Source organism: Agelaius phoeniceus, chromosome 5 (assembly GCF_051311805.1).
Source record: "Agelaius phoeniceus isolate bAgePho1 chromosome 5, bAgePho1.hap1, whole genome shotgun sequence".
In the NCBI taxonomy this organism is placed as follows: Eukaryota; Metazoa; Chordata; class Aves; order Passeriformes; family Icteridae; genus Agelaius; species Agelaius phoeniceus.
Window position 1 is genome coordinate 38,944,377 of NC_135269.1, and position 25,905 is coordinate 38,970,281.

The 25,905-nt window shown below is 37.3% G+C and overlaps 1 protein-coding gene across 1 annotated transcript in view; it reads right to left on the minus strand.

The window, feature by feature from the left end:
- FRS2 (fibroblast growth factor receptor substrate 2) overlaps window positions 1-25,875 on the minus strand; it is a 51,892-nt gene extending 26,017 nt beyond the window's left edge. Inside the window, exon 1 of the mRNA XM_054631837.2 lies at window positions 25,718-25,875. The gene's annotated coding sequence lies outside the window, so the exon portion shown is untranslated. The remainder of the gene's footprint in view (window positions 1-25,717) is intronic.
- Between the last annotated feature and the right edge of the window lie 30 nt (window positions 25,876-25,905).

Here is a 25,905-nt window from a genome sequence, read left to right on the forward strand (position 1 = left end):
TTTGACATGTTTTACACACAATTTTCTAATACATTAATAGAAACTACTCTGGAAAGCCTATGAGGTCTTTCTTACTGAAATTTTAAGCAGATTCAGCAAGAAGTTTTCAAAGCTGAGACCATGCCACTGTGTTTTATTAAAATAAATAAATAAACAAACACAGGTTGTATATCATTTTAGTATGTATTCTCCATACATGCCCTTGTTCATCTATCCATTGTTTCCACTACCAGCAAGTTCTCAGCACTGGGAATCTGGCCTTACCTGCACATCAAGCTTTTATATATGGTTTTTATTTCTTGGAAAACTTACAACCGAATCTTCCCAAGATCTCATTAAAGCTATTAAAAAATAGCTTGCCTTCTTTAATTACCACTTTTCCACTTTCCACACAGAACTCTTCCCATCACTTCTGAAGGGCTCACAATTTTCTTAGTTCTGTTTACATATCTCCTCATGTGCTTCTTGTACATTTTTTTCTTCCCACTTTAAGGAGACACTCTAATAATCATTTAAACTTACCTACCCAATGGCCCCATATCACTACATAAAAGGGAAAGATTAACAACAGCTAGTTAAACCTCTAAATCAAAACTATGCAGGTTGGTCACTGAAACAAAATCCACAGTCTTAGGGTATCTTTTGTCACCACTGAACTGCATCTGCCAAAAAACAAGTTTAAATTAAATTTATTTTCTTTGTATTCACAGTGAAGAAGAGCATAGAAACATTTAGTTAATGTGGCTAATTTGCTACATCATGGTAACTTGATTGAGTAGATGTCTGTCTGTGCTTTGGGCTACACCAACTCATTAAAATTCTGATTATTAGGATGTGTGTGGCAGATTTAAGTAAAACCCAATTATAATCACATTTTTGAATCCAAGCAATTATTTTCTCTTTTTCATTGCTGAATCTCTTACAGTCAATTTTATGTCATTAAACAACTGTATCTTTGAGTTGTTAGTGATTTAACATCCTCCCCATTAGTCCAGTTGATCCATGCCCTAAAAATTATTTTTCTATTTGAGATGGAAGCTACTAAATACCAGTTTGATCTACCTGTACAATGGAGAGCAAAGCTTCATTAAGCAAAACAACCTTTATTCATAGTCCTCCATAATTACCACAACTAGAAGATCCACTTCCTTATATTATACTTCCATGTGTTTAAAAAGCTCCATTTAGGGTCTTATAAAATGTGTCCTTCTTGGTCACTGCTGAAACACTACAGAAACATCTGTATTAGCCTCCTTCTCTCAATACAGAGCCCTACAAAGATAGATTCTGTTGTGGATGATTTACATCACATTTGACAACTGCTGTTCAACGTTAAGATCAGGCACCGTTTTGTTCTAACAAAGAATAAATATACCTTTTTATAAATCCATATTGTCTGCTTTGCATAACTGTCCTTTTAGTATTTTTAAAAGCTATAAAAGTACTCTTAGGAGAATATGTATCAACAGGAATGTGGATGTCAGCACATGCATGTCAATATCCACACACCAGAAGAAGGAGCAGGACAAAGATTAAAGCTTAGCTCGCCCAGATAAGGAAGAGCACCAGGAGTGCTCTAAGGAATTCCCACAGGAGCACTCCCAGCAGCAAGGCCTGATCAGAACAGCCACCAGTGGAAGAGCCTGCAGCTAATACAAGTTTGCATCTTACTGTGTATATTGTTCCCTTTCCTGTTACCACATCCCCAAAACAGACTACTGATACATATTTAAGACATATAAAATAAATAAAACAGAAAATTAACAGATGCCCCTCCTGTGACTCATGGAAGCTGAAGATTAAGAAAAGCATATCATAACATCTTATGATGATTAAAACACTTAAAAGATCATGCAAAAATCATTCTGGCATTACCAGTCAATAAAGATGCCAGAAATGCCAATAAGATTTTACAGTTTTTTTCTTGTCCTGTGTCACTCACAACAGATGCTGGCTAAACCACCTTGGCACAAGTCTGGCTGCATGGTGAGCAAGTGGACCCAAGAGTGCAAGCAAATTAAATCTGTCAGAGAATGCATCTCAGGTAATTGAAGATCAAAGAAACAAATATCACCTTGCCCTCCCATAGGATCTTGCACTGAATTATGTTAAGCTATTCTTCCTAAAAAAGATAAAACTCAATCTCTGATTTCTATGATAAAATAACTGTCATAGAACCATTGGTTTCATTACAAAGTTAGCCTGAGTAACCACTTGCTCTCTTTTACTTTTCAACATAAGGAACTGTAATATGAGAATGAACATATGGCTTGCAAACACAGCCACTATTTAGAATTCCTCAATACCATCAGCTGTGGACCTCATTATTTGCTACTATTTACATAATTAATTTTTTTCCCTCGGTCACCTTTTTGAATTTCTATTACCAACTCTATCTTTATTTCCAGGAAGAGTATGGCCTGGGATGACAGGATTTGAGATGGTGGAAAAAGGGAAGGAAAAAACCAATCTGATTTTCTTCTTCTTCATGAAAAATTTAATTCCTCCCAGGACATTACTGTAGCTTATTCTTCATGCACTTTACTGTCCCATATATTTAGATTGAAAGACTCTTTGTACAGTGAAGGTGTCCATTTTGAAGAAAGGATGTTTTTAGTCGACTCTGTGTGTCACATGACATTTAGAAGCACTGGGACATTTGACTACACAGAAAATTCAAGTTCTCTTTCCTGCACTGAAATTATTTCCTATTGTCATAAGTGGCAGATATTTAAGGATAAAAAACAACCTTTTTGGATTTTCATTTTTGTAACACATGCATGTTTTCTAATCAACAACTATGATGCCAAAATGTGTGCACTACATGCTCTCACAAAGCAATCATATCCAAGATTTGGATTCCTAAGTACCTATGAAGACTGAATAAGCAAGAGTGACACAACTAGGCTTAAAAAAAACCAAAAAACAACCTCCTAAGTGAAAGGCCTAAAGAAGTGCTCTGAACTTTCCCAGCACAGGCACAGTAGCCTTAAGTTTCAGCTTCAGACTAACTTCACACACCTTCTCTTCTCCTTGGCCATGGGGAATTCCAAGCACTGCAGAGTGTCAAATATCACCTGAAACACTGGAGCCCTCAAAGCCTGCATACAGATGTTTTGTTTCTCCAGAACTGCATTCAGTGGTGATCTCTAAATACAAGTTCACGCTGGCTATATGTTTCTGTATTATTTTTGTGCCTCAATCTTTTGTGCTGCAAATTTCTGTAACTTCTAGATAATAAGAAAGAGGTTGATGTAGTTTAAATACCACACTAAAACTCCAAATCCTTTTGCATATGGAAAATAAACTGATTTGATTTATAGCTAGCCCTTGCCCATCCATTTTGTTAGCATCTGATGGCTATATTGAATGCCCATTTTCTCTCATAAAGAATTAATTCTAGAAACTGCTGAAGATGCCAAAACTCTACTACCATTACTAACCATGACAACATCAAAGCAGCACCCACAGCACTCTTTGAAAATGCTATCAATTACACAACAGGGTCTTATCTTTACTTGGGATTGAAGTCTCCAAAATTTACCCTCCACAGCTATACAGTTTGTGATTTTTTCTGATGAACTTCCACAGTGGAAAACATATACATTTGAAGCTAGGGGGGCCAGCATGTGTAGAGTACTCTACATTAATTCTTCATATTTATATGATTCTCTCTTTCACAAATCACTACTGAAACTGATCACACTCTGTGATAGCGTATGCCAGCTGTGCTATTTAATGGACAGTGAAGTAGTACCACTTGGCAGAGATCATTAGCTTATAAGGTCCAAACAGTAGCTCTGCTGTTAATTTTTTATTATTAAACTTCAAAAAGGCCTTGCAAGCAAGAAACCAAAACAAATGGAATTCTGAAGCTCTGAAAACCCTGCAGACCTCCGTGTGAGTTGTCGATTCTGAGGCAGTATTGCCTAAAGCAGACGAGTTGTCTCCTTTATGAAGAGTCCCTATTCATAAGTCAGCCACCATCTCCTAAACCAGCAAAATGAAGCTCACAATCTCAAGGTTCATTTCATCTTCCCATCCCTCTTTTCCTCTCCTGCAGTTCAAGCAGCTCTTTGCAGGAGGCAATGAAGAATTGCAATGGGATAAACTGACTTATGTTCCTCCTCCAGCTAATACATCTCTACCTGTATGTATGTAAAATACCATTTACTTCTACTGAGAAATAAAATACAAAATAATAATAAAATCCCAGAACCGCCTGAATTCCAGCTGTCTCAGGTTTTCCTTTCTAGAAATATTTTTTCAGTTACCCATCACTTCCAAACATCAGCAGGTCACTCATAACTGCTCATTGTTTTCCTTGCTCAGCTTTTTTTTTTTTAACCTGGACCAGCTTCCTGATCAGGTTCACCACATGAACAGTCAAACACAAGTCAGGGGCTGGCACTGTTTACACCGACAGCACCACAAAGAGAAATGCTCTTTGAAACCCTGCCTACAGATACATCTTGGTAGTTACTTATTCCATGTTCCAGTTAAGTAATCAGTCAAATCTTACTGTCCATGAAAAGCCACAGAAAACCTGAAACAAAGGACAGAATAAAGAAGAATTCAGATTTAGGCAGGTTCTGCTAAACAGAATAATTAAGTTATGGTTCTGACCAATCCACGGGACATGGAGCTTAATTCTAAAGCAGTTCCAGCAGGATACCATCCAATACAACAATTTTCCAGAAGAGGACAGGTAAGTTTAGTTAGATAGTTCAATCAGCCAACTTGCTGTTTCAGAGTATTAGAAGTCTGCCCAAAAAGGACACAAAACCCAGTCATTTGCAGATGCTGAAAGTACAGCCCTTTGTGGGTAAAAACTCTGCAGTCTCTAGCAAACCAGCACCACTTGTTTAAAAACATGAAATGTAATATGACTTGGCACAAATCCCATTTAAATAACAAACCCATAAAGCTTGCTGGCACTTACTTAGAAAGGAGTGGAAAGAAAACAAAATCTATTCTAATTCGCTCAATTCTAAGAACTAGATTCGTATTTTAAATGTAGTATTTATACATGACTCAACATCTTAAACTAGACTTCAAGTACAGAGGAATGCAAGCTGAAAACCAAATCCAACAGATAACTGACTCACTAAGCCCCTTCTAGATTGACTGTCTAGGTGGAAACTCAAAGCAGTAACATATCTAAGTACTGATTTCCTTTGTTATATTTCTCTACTCCAGCTTATTAGCATTTCTTCAGTGAACTATATATTTTACCAGCTGTTTTTGAAATAAGGGAAATTGCTTCTTACCATTGTTAATATTCAAAACCCTGTAAAGTAGTTACAGCATCTTCTCATTCCCTATAGCACATTTCAACTGCTCAGGGAAGTCCAAGGAATGATACACAAAAAGCCTAAACCAGCTAAACTGAACTACCACTGTCCACAGAAGAGACTAGCTTTTACTAGTTACCATAACAAAATACAGTTTTATTGTGTGAAGAAATGCAGTTATTTTTGAGGTGCTCTCTTGTGTGTAAGAGACATGGGATATTACCAGATTCCTGAGCTGTTTTATCTTAAACAAGTTCTATGATTAGAAGTTACAGTTAATAAATATTTACACAAAAAAATATTGGCTACATGGAAAAAAAGTTTACACTTTAGTAAACTTAGTTTACACTCAAGATGAGATAACTTGATAGAATGTTTGAAAATGAAAAAACCTTCTAAACCATTAATTAGGAAAACTACCAAATAATTAAACACAGAATAAATACATGATAATTAATGTCTGCAGTAAGATGACAAGAAAACTGGTGGAACTTTGATGTCTTGAGCTCCAAGATCAAGGTTAAAAAACTTTCGAGAATACATAATTAGGTAGAAAGTTAACAGGTTGCAATAAATGGGTGAGATGTAGTATCTTATCAGAACACAAAGGAGTCAAGGTAGGTTCATGCATGCTAGTCTTAAGCAACTTATAATAAAGAATAAACACTGGCGTTAAAAAATCCAACCAAACAAGAAAAAAACCCTTTCTCCAATACTTACTGATTTTCAAAAGCAGTTTCAGAATAAAAACTACATTTGAACTTTGTGCTGAAATATATTCCTGGCAAGAACTAAATTCCAGCATAACACCATGTGACATACTAGACTAACATAAATTACAGAAGCAGTTACTGAGGACCTTAAAAAATTGAACCATGGAAATAAAACCAATAAACACCAATATTTTGAAAGTATGTGGATGTTTGGATAGAAAAATGACAATGTTTGCTACGTAGGAAAAGCTACAAAATCTGAAATGTAAACTTTAAGGTTTCATTAATGTAACTGGTACTGTTAATCTTTTATAATTACTTACTTTGGTGTATTTTATAATGACTTTCACATATTCATTAAAGGAGAAAATGTCACTGAACTCTCTAAGAGAAGGTTTTCCAATAGCAAACAGTTCAGGTAAGATTTTTATGTGACAACTGATTGATAAAAGATGATTACTGAACAGAATGTTCGTTCCTTTTCTGTCTACCTCAGTTACTTTTTCCTGTCTTTTCTATAGCATTTCATCTCTACATACACCTCTGCTGGCAAACACCCTGAAAATAACAACTGACCCTTTTGTACCAACCTAGGGGGGTTTAGTAAATCAGAAGGTGATCAGTAATAATCACCACACTGCCAGTTATTCTGTCCAGTAGAGACAGCATGAGATGGAGCCAGGTGACAGGACCAGAGGCAACTAAGGCCAGGACCTTTTGTTTCCAGGACACCAAAAAGAGTCTCTGTACAGCTCACTGATGGTCTTTCCTATGTTGTTGAGAGGTTTTCTTTCTGTTACAGTCATCTTCTCAATTCCTTGCACCCTCTCTTCTCAGGAAACCTCATCTCAAGTTATCTGCCTCTTCCTCCATTTTCTTTGTTCAGCTCATCCCTAGCTCATATTTGGGAATTTGCTACCACCATTGCTGTCAATCTACAATCACTTATATAATGTAGTTTTCTTGTTTTGCATGCCTGTCTTACCCATTTAGACTGTACTCTAAAAAACAGTTGGTAATACCTGCCCTAATATTTATACTGCAGCTATCACAGGAGATGTGACTGCAGCTGATCATTACACACAGTGTAACAGACACAAACCCTCTCAAGTCCAGCATCAGCTCCTTTGCAGGAAAACTTCTACCAGTCTAAACTGGAGCCCTTTTCATGGCACAGCTATCTTGCTTTTGTCTGTTCCCATGCAATGAAAATATTCTGCATCGAAGAACTGGCAATGAGCAGATTTATTTCAACTATGTTAAAACTGGCATGCTTATAATAAAGTTTAAGTACCTTGTGCTTCATCCTTAATTTGTGTACAAGTTATGAGGGGGTTTTGTGTGCAATTCCACACAAAATACCTGATATTGTACTGCTTATAACCTTTCTAACCCTAAACCGTGAAGACACCAAACACACATTTGATTGCTACAGGCAATTTAAAAGGGAAAGTGTATGGTTTGTCAGTAAACTTAGCTTAAACAAAGCTTCCTAAGAAACTACAGCTACACCTTATTTATGGTCAGCACAGTGATGACAAATCCACTTTTTAATTTTTATCTTTAAAAACTTTCTCTGCAATAGTTCAAGAGACAAGGGAAGAAAACATAATGGTGGAAGACCTTGAAATAAAGAAACTTTCAAGACACGCTGTACCAATTAGCTTACTTTTCTTACAGAAACTGTGTTCTTGGAGATAATACAACTAGCAAGTCCAAAGGTCCATATTTAGGAAACACAAGCATGTCCTAAACATTTTTAATGTTACATATTAATAGTATTTAAAATATTTTCTGTAACTGTTTTTAGAGTCTTGCTTATACATACTAAGGTGACAGAGGCACCCTGTCACAAAGCCTCATCTTTCCCTTAAACTCTGAAAGCTGTATAAAAGAAAGTCTATGTGGCAAAGAGAAAAGGTGAGTGAATAGAACATGTACCCATCAAACATTTAAAAAAACTTACTGCCTGGCAAAAAAAGTTAAGCCCTTATCAGTATGGATTACACTGTAAATGACCAGTGAAAACTTTAATGAATAGTCTTTAGGAGGACTTATTTCTACCAAATGCACAAAAATTATCTCATCAATCTGCCCAAGTGGTCCAACAAACTTGCAATTTTGGATATAGGCATGTTTGGAAACACACTGGCAAGTATACTTGACTAGCTAAAAAAACTTTGATCATTACTTGTATTGAAATATCCATTAATTACCTACTCCCAAAATACACAGAATTACACCATTTAACAGCCTCTAAAGTAAGAAGTTCAATCTTTACCCAAACTACACAATAAACTAGCAGAAGGACGTGATCATTTGTACTCATCAGCATGGTGACACAGATGCAGAGTCCCTGAGCATGTAGTTTCTCTTTCCCAAAGCTTTACTACACACCAGAACCCCCAGTTACCCAGTGTCACTGGTTTTAATCAGGGCAGACTTTACATGTGGTCTCACCATACATAAATCCAGTATTTGCTCTCCTAACTCTGAAATAGCTTGTTGGTCTTCACTTCATAAAAAGGAATAGCTTCTTTGAGTTTTCTATAAACTTCAAGGCACCAACTGCCCACCTGTGCCTCCATCTCACCACTGCTACTGCTGCCTGTGCTAGCTAGATAAATCCTCCCACCTCTAAATATCAACATAGATCTCCAAAAAGTTGTACCAGATCTGTGAGAACTAAGAGAAAGATTTTGCACTAAAAGACAGTCCCCTCAAACCACCACTTAAAAACAACCAGACAAATTAACAACAGCTCAGCCATGTATATCACACTCTGCATTTTCCCATTAAAAATTACATATATACACAATATGAACTATTAAAGGATGCCATTAAAATTTAAATGTATTTTCCACATCATCCCTTAAATGTATTCCTTAAAGTATTTTCCAAGTCATTCCTTAAAAGCCACATCTTCAAATACCAGAAACTGATGCTTCCAAATTCAAAATACTGAAGTGGTCTTGCTTATTTAGTCTATCCAGAAAAAGACAGGAGTACAAATAGCAAAGCCAGATGTTGTTAATAACATCTAATTAACACCACAAGGTTCCTACTGATTCACTGCAACCCCAGAAACCTGGACTTTCTGCTGTTTTCATACAACCAGGATAGATAGGATGTTTTTGGGAAGAACACAGAAAATAAGTGAACAGCTGTGTCTAATAACATCGCCCACAGTCAGTAAAGCTACAGTTAACATCAAAAAATTAAGTTTCTTGTAGTAATATTTCAATCATTCTGAATTTAAAAGTCAGGAGAAATCCCAAATAATTTTGCATTTTAATATATTCTGCACATCCAAGGACAATACTAATCTAGGCAAAACGTACCCAAAAGTCCAATTATTTTGCAGGTAGCAACAAGTACTTAACATGAAAAGGAAATACAAAGGTTAAAAGAAAAGTGTGCGTTTTCTACTCCTATAAGCTCATGTTAATAAGGGCCATCTTTTATGTCAAAGCTTTGAACATTACAACTTTCAAACAGTTGAAACTGTGAAAGCTCTTTTGACCTTATACTCAAGATTAAAGCTAAAATTCTACAAGTTTTGAGTTTCTTTTAAATATTCTCTTTCATAATTAAAAAAAGAAGATCCCACATAGATATTAAATGTGTCCAAGAAGCCATATTTAAGTATACATGTGATACAGGAATGAATAGGAGGTAGGAAGAAGGACATAAAAAAATTCCATAAACAGAAAAAAATCAGTTGTATTCTACTGAATATAATTTTCATTATAAGAAGTACTTTAACCACAGTGCTTGATTTTAGTCACATAAAGAGAGTAACTTAAGGTGACTGTACAACTTTAAAAGGAGAAAAAAAAGGCCAAAATAGTGAATATTGGTAATCAAACAGTTGTGTAACACTCACTAGAGATTAAGCTGGGCTGTTTTATAAATTTTTACACTGCCCACCTCTGCTTGCTTGCCCGAAAAAAAAACCCCTAGTTTTTTACTACTGTTGTGAAATCACAGGGAAGTCCAAATGACTCAATACTAATATTTACATACCTATGTCCTACTTCACTTCTTCTTCTTTATATGTTGACACTGAAGCCCAAAAATGCCAAAAATAATTATTTTTAAAATTTGTAATTTTCTCTACTGCAGTTATGTTTACTAGAACTGACATAATAAGAAGTAAGAGGTAATAACAAAACCCATCTCTTTCAAAACCAGTTCTGTGTTTCTAACAAGGGTGTATCATTTCCTCACATGTATGGAAATAGCTGTATTTTTATGAAGTAGTGTGAAGCCTTCCTTTTGTAAATTAAAAAGTCATTGTGAGGTGGAATTTATTAAATTAACTGCTTTTCTTTCTCAGAATGCTATTTTGTGTTCCCCTCAGCTAACCTAAAGGTGACAGCAGCTGAAAGACATGATCTTTCCTGCTCTGGCCATATTCTCATTAGCCAGACAAGCTTTAATCCCAGCTACTGCACTGGTCTTGCAGATCAAATGACCACACTGTGCCAACAAAAGGAAGGCTGGACCATAATGCCTAAGGAGAAATCAGATCCTTATTTTTTCACAGCAGGTCACACTTCAACCATCTTAAAGCCCTCCTGAAAATAAAGCTTCATTATAATCTAAGATGATACTACCGGAATTTGCTAAAATAAATTAACCTGTGCATCACTTCTACAGAACCCTACAGAAAATCTAAGGGAAAAGGAACCAATCTGTAGCCTCTGAAACTGCTCTCTTTTAACATAGGTTATGCAAAGCTAAGTTCATATAAAGGCAAAGTTATGTGCAAAGTGTAAATCTGTTTAAAAGTTGAGAAGAGTTTTATACATACAAAGTACAGTATTCCAGTTGCAACATCATAAATTGTACTGATAAGGCTTATTAAATCTAGACTTACACACGCAGCTTCTTGGTATTCTACAACTTCTAACAGTGCTATTTCTAACTTCCATTTACATTTTAAGTGTCAAAAATTCTGCACAAATACAGCTTCAAAAATTCCTAAATATTTAAGAAAAGGATTAGTAACAATTTAGCCAGTACAGATTTTGTTTTCTTACAGAAGTGCACTTAATTTTGCATTTTGTTTAACATAAGAACACAAAACCTCATTTAAGTGTACAAGTTAAGATTAAGCTCCTGACAGTTAAGCTGTTTCAGCTGACTGATGGAAGTCATTCCCATCGTTTCTCAAGAAGTCAAACACGGATATCAAGTTTTAAATTATACTTTACATAAGCACTCAGCATGAAACCTTTGGAAGTTTGTCATTTTCTAAACCTGATCATTAGAGTATTCAGCAAACATAGCTACAAACTGAAAGATTTCTGTCCTCCCATCTGCAAAAGATAAATAGGAGAAAAATTAATTCAGAGCAAGAAGAAACTTTAAGCCTTCACATTTCACATCTGATTTCTAATGACAATGCAAGATAAATCATTTGCTTTCACCTTACACTTACTACTGCCCTGGTTTACTGAATATCAGTTTAAAAACTTATTCTACTTGGCTTTTAACTTTCAAGTTAAAAGGATATCTTTGAAATTATAACTATGTATTGTCTGAAAATATTTTGGCACTGGCACAGAATCTGCAAAGAATAGCCCAAGCTTTAACTTAATTATCCTTTTACAAGAACTGTGGTTTGAGAAAATACAACAACTTCGTAAACATAATAATCACTAAGAGTAATTGCCTTTGGCAGTAATGTCCCAAAGCAAGTTTGGATATCCAAGATAAACCATGATTCCTATTCTTTCTCTCTGTACTTTTCAGTTAATATAAAAATTCAAAAGCAAATGAAAATGGTGTGTCTAACACTGTATAAGCAAACAAAACACAAGTTTCTGTCAGAGCAACATATTACCATCAATAAATAATGAAATCAGTCAACAAGAGTATGTTACAGAAACTGCAACCCAACAATAAAATCTGCAAAAGTTACATTATTTTCTAGAACAGAAATAGAAAGGAACTGATGGAAGTTTAGATGCAGTTACAGAAGCAGTGTGAAATAATCATTATGCTACTTACAGTGTACTTTAATCCCAGATACACTATCCACTTACTGCAACCCCTTCGTATATACTGGAAGACACCCAAAAGCACAGAAGCCACTTATCCCTGCCTAAAAATATTGCAGGGATTTTGAAAGTAATTTAGAACTAAGAAACATGATAATTAGCTAATGTTAAGACAGTAAAACACCATAATTCAAATTCATTATGTAACAGGCAAGATTAGGATAAATTAAAGCAAGCACACAAAATTCCTGAAAATCAAGCTTCTTCCAACTGATTTCAAGTCCCCTTTCTTTATCAGTTCCCATACAATCCCCTGTGCTGATTCACTGCCTTACCTTATCTTGCCCAGCTCCTACAACTTCTGTTTTAACCCACCAACCTTTAGGCTGCTCACCTGTGCAAAACACTGCAAGTTTTCACAAGTCCAGTTCTACATCTGAATTGGATGTATTCCCTCTAATAGCTGATCATTAAAAGAAGTGAATTATTACTGTTTGTAAACATATGGGCTTTGATACCACTGTACAACTCCCAGTAAATTACTTGACTCTGAACTTTTTCAATATTAGTAAACTAACATCCCTACACTCCTTCGTAAATTCCAACCCATTTATGTTGACTATCTGAATATGGGGCTCAATTTCTGTACATTACCCCCAAAACTACAGCAGGAGAAAACTGTTCACTTTAGTTGGAAGTCAATACTATTTAACAAGGGAGTTTTAATTTATATTATTTCAGTCATCCTATATACACCTGTAATGTCTCAAGTGAGAGAGATGCAAAATATAGTGCAGAAGGGAAAAGAAGCAGTTAGAAAACCACAACAAGATTATATTCATACCTTGCTTCTGCTGTGCCAGCAAGTAAAAGCCTGTAGTATGATGCAAGGAGGGCTGCTGTCAAATTCTGAAACCTGCCTAGTGCTGCAGGCTGATATAAATTCTCCTACTGCAGCAGTGACTTTTGCAGGCAGCCCTATTACACCTTCAAACAGGACCATGAGCACGTTAACTTTGCCCTTTCTAGCAACCCCACACAACAGCAGCATGAATCAATTAACCCCAGTGGTGTAATTTTTCTGTTATTCAACCTAAATTGCATTAATGCTTGACTGCTGAGGCAATACATTTTGTCTATTACATTCACTGAACTACAACCAAACTGGATAGGACAAATTTGTATGGGTGTGTTAATGCCATTTTTGTAACTCACTATGTATTGAAGCAAGAGCTGAGTTGTTTAACCTCTAGCAAACCTAGGCTTCCTTCAAGGTCATCAGATAGCCTAAGGAACCAGAAGCAATCACAGGATTCTAAGAAGTCAGTCTGCTACTTGTGTGGTACTGTACATGACTCATTTGAGAGTTTCCCTAGGGAATCTTCTAAAGTGGACACTTATCAGAAGCCTCATTACATTTTTAAGTGTTTAAAATCTCTGCCAAGTCACTACTATAGACTTATGCCATCAATTGTGAAATATGACCTTGGTTGAAGCATATCTAGTAGCTTGTTAGTTAAAAAAAAAGTACTAAAATAGATTTACAAATAATGCTTAAAATCCATATGAAAAGCTGCAATGCACCACAAAACCCACTAGAACAATTCATTACATGAGGCACAGGTCTAATGTGTGCCTGTGAATGCACACACTTCATAGAGAAGCATTTACAGTTTTCTTAGAAATAAAATGAAGTTCTGGGAAGTAGCAACCACCATCACCAAAAAGCCAGCAAATAAATTCACTGTACTCACTTGGTGCCAGCCCCCCACCAAAATCCCCACCTTATTCAGGAGACAAACACTGAGCCACTCACAAATCAGCTGCTCAACTGCTGCAGCTTACACCATAGCCTCTTAAAACAAACAAACAAAAAATACCATAAGGCCATACTGTAAACTCATTTACAAATAGTTTAATCATGTGTGTGCAAGAGGATTGCAAAACAAACTACAGAAAAAAGTGCACTACCTGCCCCCATATATGCCACCAATATTCCTGACTTAAAAATCCAAACCTACTGATATATCCAGTTTAACTGTTACCACTTCACCCTAGGGTACAGCTGCTGGGCAGAACTGTGCTATTCAAAGAAATTAAAAATATAGTTAGAGAAAGGGGAATGATCTACTCACTGTGCATCTGCACCAGTACAAAACTTTCAAGTCTTGGAAATAAATTGTGTCTATTAAATATTAAAAAAAAGGGCAAAGTACCTGGTCCCAAATTATACAATATTTAGCAATGACCAAAGGAAATCCAGCTTCTAGACTTCTGTGATGTTTGCCAAATTTCCATTTAACAATGGTTTTACTTTCACCACTAACATAAGAGTAATATATTCACAAATACAGTTTTGAAACCAAAAAAAAGTTTAAATAAACTCTGTTATCAGGTTAGTCTACCAGCAGCTTGGCAAATAGCTTTTAACATACAAAATTTAACATCAAACATTTTTGGTTACAATTTTTGGTAACCATTTTAGTTGCATTTTACTCTTAACTCCAGACTTGTATTTCATAGACAACACTCCCTTATTCCTTCTAGTTTTATGTTCTTTTTACCTGTCAATATGTAGTCACAATTTCCCACAACCACCCACTTCAAAACAGTTCATTCACACTGGAAGGTAATCAGAGATGTGACTCCACTGAAATAGTCTGGTATTGGAATGAATTCATAGAAAGCCCTTGCAATGAATGTCAACCAAGATCTCTCAGAAATCACTGTCAGAGCACAATATTTACAGTTAGATGTACTATGTAAATAATCCACTCTTAGTGTTCACCACTGCTAGACTTTATTATCCCATCATCAGAAGTGTTCTGGGATACGTCCTTGTTTGAAGTCATGATTATGGAAGGTACATTTCCCTGGTACAGCACACTCAATAAATAATATTTCATACAGAATAAACCTAAAGTGTAACTACTTTAAAAGCTCACTAATACAGTATGATAGGGTACTACTCCTTAATGCACTGCTCACTTTAGAAGTCAGCACCAATGAATAGTACCACTACATCCAATCATCAGGGCAAGAACTGTCTGACATGTCACATAACAACTGACTCCATCTCTACTTATCAGCATAAAGTATCTCCTGGTAGTCACCATTTAATCACTTATTTAGAGCTTTCCCCAGAGTACACCACTTATCATTACTACTTTGGCCTGTCTTCAAGGCCTCAGCTGAACATGTTTCTTCTCTTCAGACATCATTCTACAACTTCAAAAAAAAATCCTTCCTATGGAGAGCTTATAACCAGTAAAGCTAAACTGATATGGCAATGGCACAATCAAACCTTCAGAGAGGTAGTTTTAATTTGATATACTAACAACGTTAAACTGCTTTTCACTTTGAAATGAAACTATTTTAAAACCATACCATTTACAATTATTAAGTTACATCCATTTAACAAATTGAATTCTATACTACAGCTGAACTAAGAAATACAAACTCTTCAAGAGGAGTAAATTTATATTTAGCAGACATACATGAAGTTGTACTCTATGGGACTAGTGAATAGGGACTTAACAGAATAATGAACTCTAAAGCAGAAAGAAATAAATATTTATTAAGCAAATGTACTGACACTTAGGGACGAAAATCATTGTAAAAGAAAACACATTTGTGAAGGTCAGATGATAAACATAACACTGTAGGCAGAGAAAATCCAAGACAAATAACCTGAACTTTAGATTTTGAAGAGCACCTTGCTGCACTTTACTAGTAGAAATATTTCAAGACCCTAAGTGGCCATAAGTATCTAAAACTAAGAGTCATAATGTACACTTAAACCCAAAGAGTCCTACAGAAACTAGAAGCTTATCTAAGTTTCTGGTATATGCTGTACCTCTGAGACAACACACACATTGCTCTAGAACTAAAGAGCCACAGGACAAGCTGGAAATACTCTCCAAAGCTCTGTTATCAGAAAAAGTTCTGGAACTTAGGGAGGGAGAATATAACGGCTGCACAAGAAAGGTTCACCTCTCTACTGAAAAAAAAAAAAAAAAAGGAGGAGAGAAGAAAATACAAAAAAAAAAAAAATAGCTTGTCTGAGATCTATGTAGCACCTTCCCTTTTTCATTTCCTCTATACATTCTTTTCTAGTCCAACAATTTTTAGGAATGGAGTAGCAGGACTGACCAATTGGCATGTATTACTCAGAATTTCTCTAACTATAGGGACAACAATATTGTTAATATAATACTAAAGAAATACCACAAAGTTCAAACTTAGGGAACAATTTATTGGACTGGATTTAATATTAGGTTGCTTGCTCTTTTTAAGATCTAAAAAGTCTTAACTAAATACCTTTTAACAACAAAAATTAATATAATGGCATCCTTCCTAGCAAAACTGCAAGCACAGAAGAAACTCTTTCAGGAACTGAATACTATCACCTAAAACCTGTACAGCAAATAAAGAAAGAGATAGCTATCAGAGAGATAAGAATGCAAGCATTCACATTCATGCTGAGATCTGAATATTTGCCAATTAAATGCTTTTTGTAGCCTAAAGCAGTGGACAATTATTTAAGAATTTAAGACTTTGTCCAGTCTGGCTGCACAAATACTGTATAGTCTGACAGGAAATATCCAGCTTACTTTAGTATTAAACTGAGAGAATTAACACTAACTCTCACTGTCCTAGTCCTTTTACATTTATGGCAATACAAATTGATGATCAGCACTACATTCTCAATTTCAAGCTACAGAAGTCTACTCAGCAGATTTTAAGAGAAGAAAACATAAGGCAGCTGCCATGACACAGAAGAAATTCACAACAATTTAACGATGCTATCCTAAAACATTTCTAAAACACATACAGCAAGCTATACATTAAAATTTATTATTTTATCTATTATAACTTGTTTATTTTTTCATGATATTACCAGCCAAAAAGCCTCAAATTACAAGTAGCCACAGCAGTTTACCTTTCTCCAAAATAAACACCCCCAAAAAATCACAAACAAAATGCAAAACACCAGCCACAGAAACCTTGGGACTAAAGCTTCATGACACATGAAAAAAAATTTGAAGAGTAACTTGGCTTTCCTTAATAACAAAAAAAAAAAGTATTACCTCTGTTAATACTAGCATTAGTTCTACAATAAGTCAAGTATATGACATAGCACTTAATACTACTCTGATTGCCAGTTTAATTCAATTCTTATATTATTTCAATAAAAGCTGCAGATTATATCTGCCTCACCAAAGAAACCTGCAAAGTGCAGAAAACAATATTTACTAACTGAAATCACATATGATACTAAATGTCCACAAAATATGACACTCTATTTATTCACACAACAGATTTTAAAGCATGCCACTGGTGCACTTTACTCCAAAGTAAAATCACTGGACAAATGAATCAGATTTAAGAGACATACAGCAATATACATTCCCCAAGTACCTATAAGAAAAGATCTACAGGTAACATGTATCCCTGTCCGCTTACATAGTTTAAAATGTTATTTATTTGTATAAGCAAAGAGACAAGAAACTCTAATATCCAAGAAGAAAAGTCAGAGGTGGAGTCATTTTCTCTTGTAATAGTATTAACATATATAACATCTCAGAAGTTTTGCAAATCAAAGTATATGACGTGAAACATGCATAAAGAAATGGGGGGTGGGGGGAAGAAAAAAGATTCAAGTGCCAAAAGTAGCAAGGAAAAAGACTATGATGCAAAAATATGAGACATGGGTCTTTGAATTCAAAGACAATAAGCGAGCTTTAGCTAGATGAGGAAAGTAACAGACTACTGAAAAATTGTAGCAGCTGTATTTTGAACAGATTGCAAGATAGGAATATCAGCAGAGAGAGAAGGTACTTGAAGTACTCCAGATGGCAGATACAGAAACTTCATTTGCAAAGACAGAAAAAGAAAATGTGGTCTTGAAAATGTTATTTGGACAAGGAAGAAGTGTATTAATAAAACATGACTGTGGACTCAAGGAGAAGAAGAAGAAAGGGCTATTCCCAAACAAGTGCCTCCCTGGGTGAGGGAGGATTAGTACACTGTCAGCAGCATTGCAAACGGCAGGCAAATGAATTAAATTTGAGAGAGAAGATAAAGAACTCTGAAACATTCAAAATATTTATGATGATTAAAAACACTTAAATGAAATGCAGGACTGAATGAAGAGACATAAAGAGCCACAAAACTCTACAAAGTTTACAGCAACCTAAATATAGGAGATGCAGAGATTGCTATGAATGTGGCACACTTTGGGGTCAGTGGGAAGAGGGTACAGATGTGGGAAGATGATTGCAGCAAGCAGCACCACAAAGGCAGGAGAGGGTCAAGACTGTGAAGCCAGGCAAGTTTCCCTACATCACACGTCCTCTCATTCCCACAAACCTAAAACAGCTTAGTTATGCATTTTATAAAAAGCCCAACTACACTTTGAAAATTTAAATAATTTTTAATTGTATTAATGGACCACCTGACAGATGCACAACAGCAACTACCTTCAATTACAATTTTTGTGGTGATTTAAAAGCAAGACTTTCTTTTATTTAAACTAAAATTTGTGTTTTAACTACATGCTTCAATCAGTGTGGAGTTACTGAAAAATACAGACAGCTACAAAGTAGTCTAATACCCTCTACTTGTAATGGTCGCCTGAAAAGGCTAAACTTGTTGAGTTACATCAAGGGGAAAAAAAGGTCTCCTTATATTCCAGTAAGATTTTCTTAAAAGAAAAACAACAACTGTACTTTAAAGGAGTAATTCAAATAGATTTTAAAAAAAGAAATAAATAACAAGCTCTACAACAAACGCTAAGATGTCAGAAGAATCTTAACATACTTCCCTGAAGAAGTAGCCCTCCCTGTGTTCACTTGGTATCTTAATTTGCCTTGGGTTTCAAAACCCCGGGCTTGCCAAGAGCTATTCCATTCAAAACCTCAGGAATTCCATTACCAGTTTTCAGCTAAATTAAAGGAAAATAGAAGCATTCAATGCATGGCAAAAGTATGCACAAAGTGTTTGTTGATACTCATAAATAGACTGAAAAATTTAGCCATGTCTGAAGGATAACTGCTGCATAGTCAACTCAGTTGGGCTCTGCCTGGCTGCTAAGCAAAAAGTTACTGCTGTCAGTTCAGACAAGCTCAGCATAAGATTGATACATTGCTACCAAGATTGAACACAGCACTAGATCATTCATTTCTCACTTCAAGTTTAAACAGAAACCAAATTTGCATTTCTGCAGGAGGAAAAAAGGAAATAGAGTTCCCTCTTTAAAGCAATTGCTTCAACATCTCCATTAGGGAAAAAATGTCTCACTATCCTAAAGCATGGCAAAATCAGTCAACTCTCCACCCTGTCAAACATCTTGCAACTAATGAAATAAAGACATTTCATCTCAGAAATTCGTCTAGTATTGTGCTGATTAATATCTTTCCAATGTCCACACAATTGGGTCTCTTTCAAATCATGATATTTTATGATTCTCAGCAAGCAGTATTACTACAATCACATTTGCCCAATAAATAATGGTAAGGATGAAATGTCCCCACCTGCATATTGTGCCAGCCATCTGTCATACTATCACACAAGAAGGTAATATCTCTGTGCAAAGCATTGAAGGAAACCTTCATGAAAGACAAATGCTTCACCTGTGTCAAGACTGCAATCCCAGCAGATACAAACCAGTATGCAGTTTAACTTCTCTGGCAGTAGTTACAGGAGAACAGTGAAAATATCAACACCCTATTTTAAACTGCAGCTCTCATGAGAGATCAAAGATCTGTATCCTGCATTAAAAACACAGGAATCTGGGTATATGGGATAAAGAGTTTATTTTACCCTTCGAAAGGCAGGAAATTAAAGCAACTTTTGACCATAGAGTCAGCAGCGCCCAGTTTAGATCAGGGGTTTGCAGTAACCATCACCACTGTGAGAATGACAGCAGCAGCACCTCAACCCTGCCAGGAACAAAATCACTACAAAGAAAAGCCAAGGAAAAGAGTCAGTTCTTCAGACTGACAACATGGGGCTCTAGGCTAACCTGACTTGGGTGTACATACAGGAAAACTATCACTGTCTCAGATATGCCAACTGCCCATAGAGTATTTTACATTTGCTACAAGCACACACAATACAGTTATTTGTGAATGAGATTTTTTGCAATCAAAAAGTAACAAACACACGTACAAGAAAAAGGTGAATAGCAAGATATGCTTGAGCATCTTTTCTATAAGATACACATTTATCATAAATAAAGGAAAGGAAAAGATAAGCTTAAAACCTACATTTGGGGTATTTTTTTAAATCCTGGTCCAAAAATGTACCATCACAGAGGTGTTTCTATCTACAGCTGAAACAGGACTTAAACATCTATTAAAAAAAACCAAAAAACCCACAAAAAACCACAAAACCAAACAATAACAAAAATAAACAAAAAAATCCCCAGTTCTGTGAGAAGAAACAGCAGGTCTAGTAACTGGGCTGATTCTAGAAGCTGAAGTAAACAAAGGCCATCCAGCATGGTCAGATATGATTGCAATGCCATGCCACACAATGATTTCACATTTGCAGTGTCTGAGAGGAACACACAGCCTAACACAGATACTAGCATTACTTTGTTGACTGAGATTCAAGCAAAAAGTTCAGGGATTACCCCAGACTGCCTGAGAAGTCAGTGACAGATTGCATATCACTCCTGTGACAAGGAGCTTCTCATCTCACTACCCCGCATATGGACATAAAAGCATTTTAGGAAAAGAACAAAATAAAACATGAAATTAAAGTACTCTAAGACATGAGAGGGAATCACAATGCCATTTCCACTAATTAGAAAAGAATGCATATAGTAAGTCCCAAGCATGCAATAATCATGAATTTTCATTGTATAAACATCAGAAATAAGTTATTAGTTCTTTTTATTTAAGCCAAGAGGTAATTATTTCTGTTGTCATTTGAAGCTTGAGGGGAAAACCAAATTGTGGAGAATCCCATAGTTGCAGGAAGAGGGGACTCAATAAAGAGTGAACTAAATTCACCATCATGATTGTTGCCACCCTGCCAGATACAGTGAAGATGAAGCTTTGAAAAGTACCCTGTAGTTGGAGAATACATGACAGACATCCTCAGACATTTGTATGCACACATATTTATATGAGAAAGCACCACACACCTGTTTATCACCAGTTCAAGTTTAAAAAAAAATCATCACATCTAGCACTGATTACACAGAAGGGCCAACAACAAAAGATGGTGTTTAAGAAGAGAAAACTGAAAGTCTATTACAACTGCTGTTCTACAACTCATACACAACCAAAATACCATTTGCATGCTCTACATGAAATTACACATCTCTGAACAGCAGTTTTCAGCCAACAGTTCCTCAAATCCTTTTGATAAAAAAACAGTAGCAGACAAAAATAAAACCCATTACATTTTTACAGAAAACATTACTTAAGAGCTGCAGATAGGTCATCTCTTCCAGCATTAGCTACTGCTCAGTTACTCATCACACTGAACAAAGAGAGACTACCACCCATACAGACTTGCAACAGAGTGAATCATGTAAGAGCACACTTATCCACTTTGGGAAAAATTAATCAAGGTAACTGACCAGCAAAGGTAGGCTGAGCTAATACTGTCCATTTAATGGCTGATTATGCCTAAAGCATGTAACACTGCACATGGCTTCTCTGGTGGAAAGGATTATTACACCTGGTAAACTACAGCACAGAGGAGGAGACAAATGGATGGGGGACACTCTATCTACAATTTTCAGAGATATTAGGGGAGAAGAAAAAAGATAAAAATCAATGCCTATCCATATCCTGAAACATTTAACTACAAGCTCTATGATAGGCTGAATAAGACAGATTTTGAAAACCACTAACCATTACAGTTACTTAGGAAGAGACTGCCTCCCCAGAAACTGTGAAGTTATAATTTCTATCTTACATCAGCCTCATAATTTTCATAGATTTATTCTGTCTCTTTAGCTACTCGTTACTGCAAAATACACTGCCATTTTCTTAGTGGACACTGATCACTAACTTTCCTTATTTAACGCTTTTAAATTTAAAAATCCAATATACATGCCAAAGCAATTCATTTGTGCAGTAATTTGATGAGCACCAGTTGTATGAAACAGTAGGTACCAAACAATTTTTTTTAATTGGTTACTATATAAAAGACCAGATTCCTTCAAAGCACAGAATGAAATCAGACACACACTACCCTGATTTAAGGGGTCTTAGATGTAAATATTCCCATGAACCATATCCAAATGATGTCTTGAAACCCTTAATGCTGTACCATCTTAACTTCACAGAATTAGGCCAGTATCAAATATACTTTAAACTGGCATCATGTGTCACTGTCACCCAAAGAAACAGACACACCCTGCTCCCCTTACTGCTTGCTTCCATCCCCATCTCTGCGCCAGCACAAATGTTTGTGCAGCAAACTGATCCAGCTCCAAGCGAACCCTTCCCTGCCTGCCCCTCCCCCAGGTTAGCTCAATCCTCAGCCCAGCTCACCACATAACCATACAAGTATTTCCTGCACCAAGGAGGAAGCAGCAGAGCAGGGTGGAAGCAAACAGGACCATGTTTTTCAATGGTGGAGCTGGTCTGTGCCAGCTGTATGCCAGTGCAAAGCAGCAGCAGCAGCAGGTCCAAGGCTGGAGTCCTGCAACCCCAACAGATGTGTCTGCACCAGCCTCCCAGCTCCAGGCCTGCGGTGTGCTGCTCCTGCCCTTCCTCTCTGGGATCCCACTCCTCTGCTCACACAGCCACTGACAGCTGAGCAACTGCTGGGTGAGCTGGTTCAGGGTGCCAAGTCAACTGAAAAATCATTCTACCAAGAAATAACAAAAAGTTGCGAATTTTTAGCCAATACAGGTTCATGAACCAGTTCCCAGTGCAATCCTTACCAGCACAAGGAAGGAAGAGAAGGAAGGAGCTGAGAAGGTGGGAGGTCCAATTTTTATCAGCTTGGGATGCTGTGGAAACACTCAGACACCACCACATTTTAAATTTCAACTTGCCTGCACAGCTGAATGTGACTATTTTAATCAATTTTTTCCGAAGATTAAACCTTATTCCAACCTTTGCAGAAGCCTAAGCAGCCATAGTCTACTTGGGCACAAGAAGCAAAAAGCGAGGCCAGTTCACTACACGAACCACTTTTACCCTTCATATTCAATACAACAAAGAGGGAGCATTCGTTTCTCTAACTTAATTATAGTTTTACCAGATAATTGTTTTAAACATCACGGATTAAGTGACCTCAGATATTTGCATAAGAAGAACATACATGGAATAAAACAACTGCACTCATATTAAGTATTATCTTAACCACAGTTTAGTACTTACAAGGAATTTAAATGGTTCTGGTGATTTAAGTCATCTAACAAACCTCTCCACTCAGGAGTGAATTTCATCCATTATTCAAAAAGTTGTTTTGCTTAAACTACAAGTCCCGGTGATCACAGAAATGAACAAAATCAATTTCAATGAGGTCATAATCAGACACCTAATAAACATGGATGTAGTTACTTTCAGGCTAATTTTTGAATGTAAGTAGGAATACAGACTGTTAGCAACAATCTTTTTAATTTATAAACAATGGGATTTATAACTGAATTGTTAAATTTAGCAGAGAACTATTTCCATGCAAAGTGAATGTACATTTATGTTCATCCAGTTAACAAAGAAAAGAAATATAATCATATCAATTCAAGAGATAAGACCTAGCAACATTACAGCTCAAGAACTGAAGTGCAGAATCAGATGCTTTTTCCTGAAAACCAGTCTTCCCAACTGGCATACATTATATTTTCCCAGTTAATGAAACTCTCTTACAAAGCTAGATTCTTCCACAGACTACAGTAGCATTTTATAAGACAACTGATCTTCTCCTTAACAGAAATTTCTTGTATGACAAAAAAGTGTTCCAAAGTACTCTGCCTATAAAAATTTTAGAGAAGTAAGAACAGTTCATTTTTACCACAATTCACCACCAACACTTGAGAGAAGACACTGAACTGGAAAGTGAGCAAAAGCCTGAAAAGCTATTTAACCATATATTCATACAACTGCTGGGACACTGTTCCAACAAGCATTTTCAAAGCATTCTTGACATGGAAGTAAATAAACTCAGGGACTCTCTGTCAAGGAATAAGGTTCTTAATTTTGTTCCCTTCAGTGTGGAGCTAGCAGTTGGACCTGAACTGGTGACTTATACTGATACAGGTTTCCTTTCAAGCAGGCATAGACAGGTGTGCTGTTCAAATGCACTTGCTAACCAAAGAAAACAGACAATGGATTTCCCTGGCAGTTCTGCTGATTTCAACAAAAAAACAGAATGCTTATTGGATCTGAACCTGTATATCTTAATACCAAGCCACTTTTAACAGAGCAATAAATCTTTAAAAATTAATTTTTCATTTTTCTAAATACAAATACACTGTAGAATTAGTAGAACAGATTAAATGATAGGTTCATGATACAGAATTACTGCTAATGTTAACACCATCTAAGATTTACTCAGAAAACTCGTTTTGCTCATTACACTAAACATCACTTTGTCACTAGGCCTTAAAGTTAAAAAAAATCCAGGAATATTTAAAAGTCACCAATAAAATGCTTGTTAAAATATTAGTATCAAACCACAGTTGGCAATTTTTTCAAAAAACTTACTAAAATCTATCTTGATTTCTACACTATTTCTTCATTGCAATAACAGTATTACTTTCAGCTCACAATCCAACAACATCCCTAGTAATTTCTAATTATGATTATCACATCTTATGCAATGACTTTGAGCAAGATGCAGTGACCAGGAAGATGAAAAAATATGTATTTTTCTTCCAAAATTCCAAGTTTAGATGAGCACTCAAGCCAAATCAGTGCTGAGACACTTTTTGACGTCAGTGTGTCTTCAGATCCATCCTTGCTACATTTACAGGTAGCTATATGTCAGAGGAAGGACAGTTTAAAATGCCGAGGAAGTGAGCTCGGTATCGCTTTCATTCATATGCCCAGCACCCCTTCCAAGAGCCGGCAGGATCCCCCTGCCCTGTCTGCGGTCCCAAGCCCTGACCCGACAGAGCTCTCTGTTAATCTCGGGGCTCGCACCTCGAACGCCCCCCGGGTTTGCTCAGAGACGGGGAATAGCAAACGTACTTATCTTGGCGGGCATGTGACGGACACAGCTGACCTAGAGGAAGGTGCGAGGGCTTGACAGGTGACACCAGAAGAGACACAAGCATCAGACACGCCAAGCACCGAGGAGGCGGTCAGGCAGCCGGGACCGCTCCCCGCGCCAGACCTGCCTCCAGACAGCCACAGCAGGGACAAATTTATCGCCTCGTCTTTTGTTTCTAAATTCGCACTCGGCTCGTCCACCCCCGCTCCCGCCCCAGCCCCAGAGCAAGGCAGCGATCCCCCTCCGTGCCCGGCCTTCCCCGCCCAGACACAGCCCCGGGCCGGAGCCCCCCGTGCCCGTGGGGGCCCAGCCGCCACCGAGCTCCCGCGCCCGGACCCACGGGGGAGGAGGAGCGGGTCCTACCGCGGGGCACGTCCCAGCCCGGCTCCCGCGGGAGGAGCCCACACAAGGGGCTGCTCCGGGGCCCCGGGGCTCCACTGGGAGGGGGCGGCAGCGGAGCCGGCCGGGCACCCCGCTGGAAGGAGCCGGGGAAGGGGCGAGGAGCAGCACCCACCTGGGCCATGAGCCCCGCGCTGGCCGCCGCGCCGGGCCGCCTGTGACGGGCGAGACGGCGGCCCCGCGTCGGGCCGGGGCACGGCTGCGCCTCCGACCGCGGCAGCGACAGGGCCGCGCTCTGGGCCGGACCCTGCCCGGCTCCGCTTCCGGAGCGCGGCACGATCGCCTTCCGGGGCAGCGCCCGGG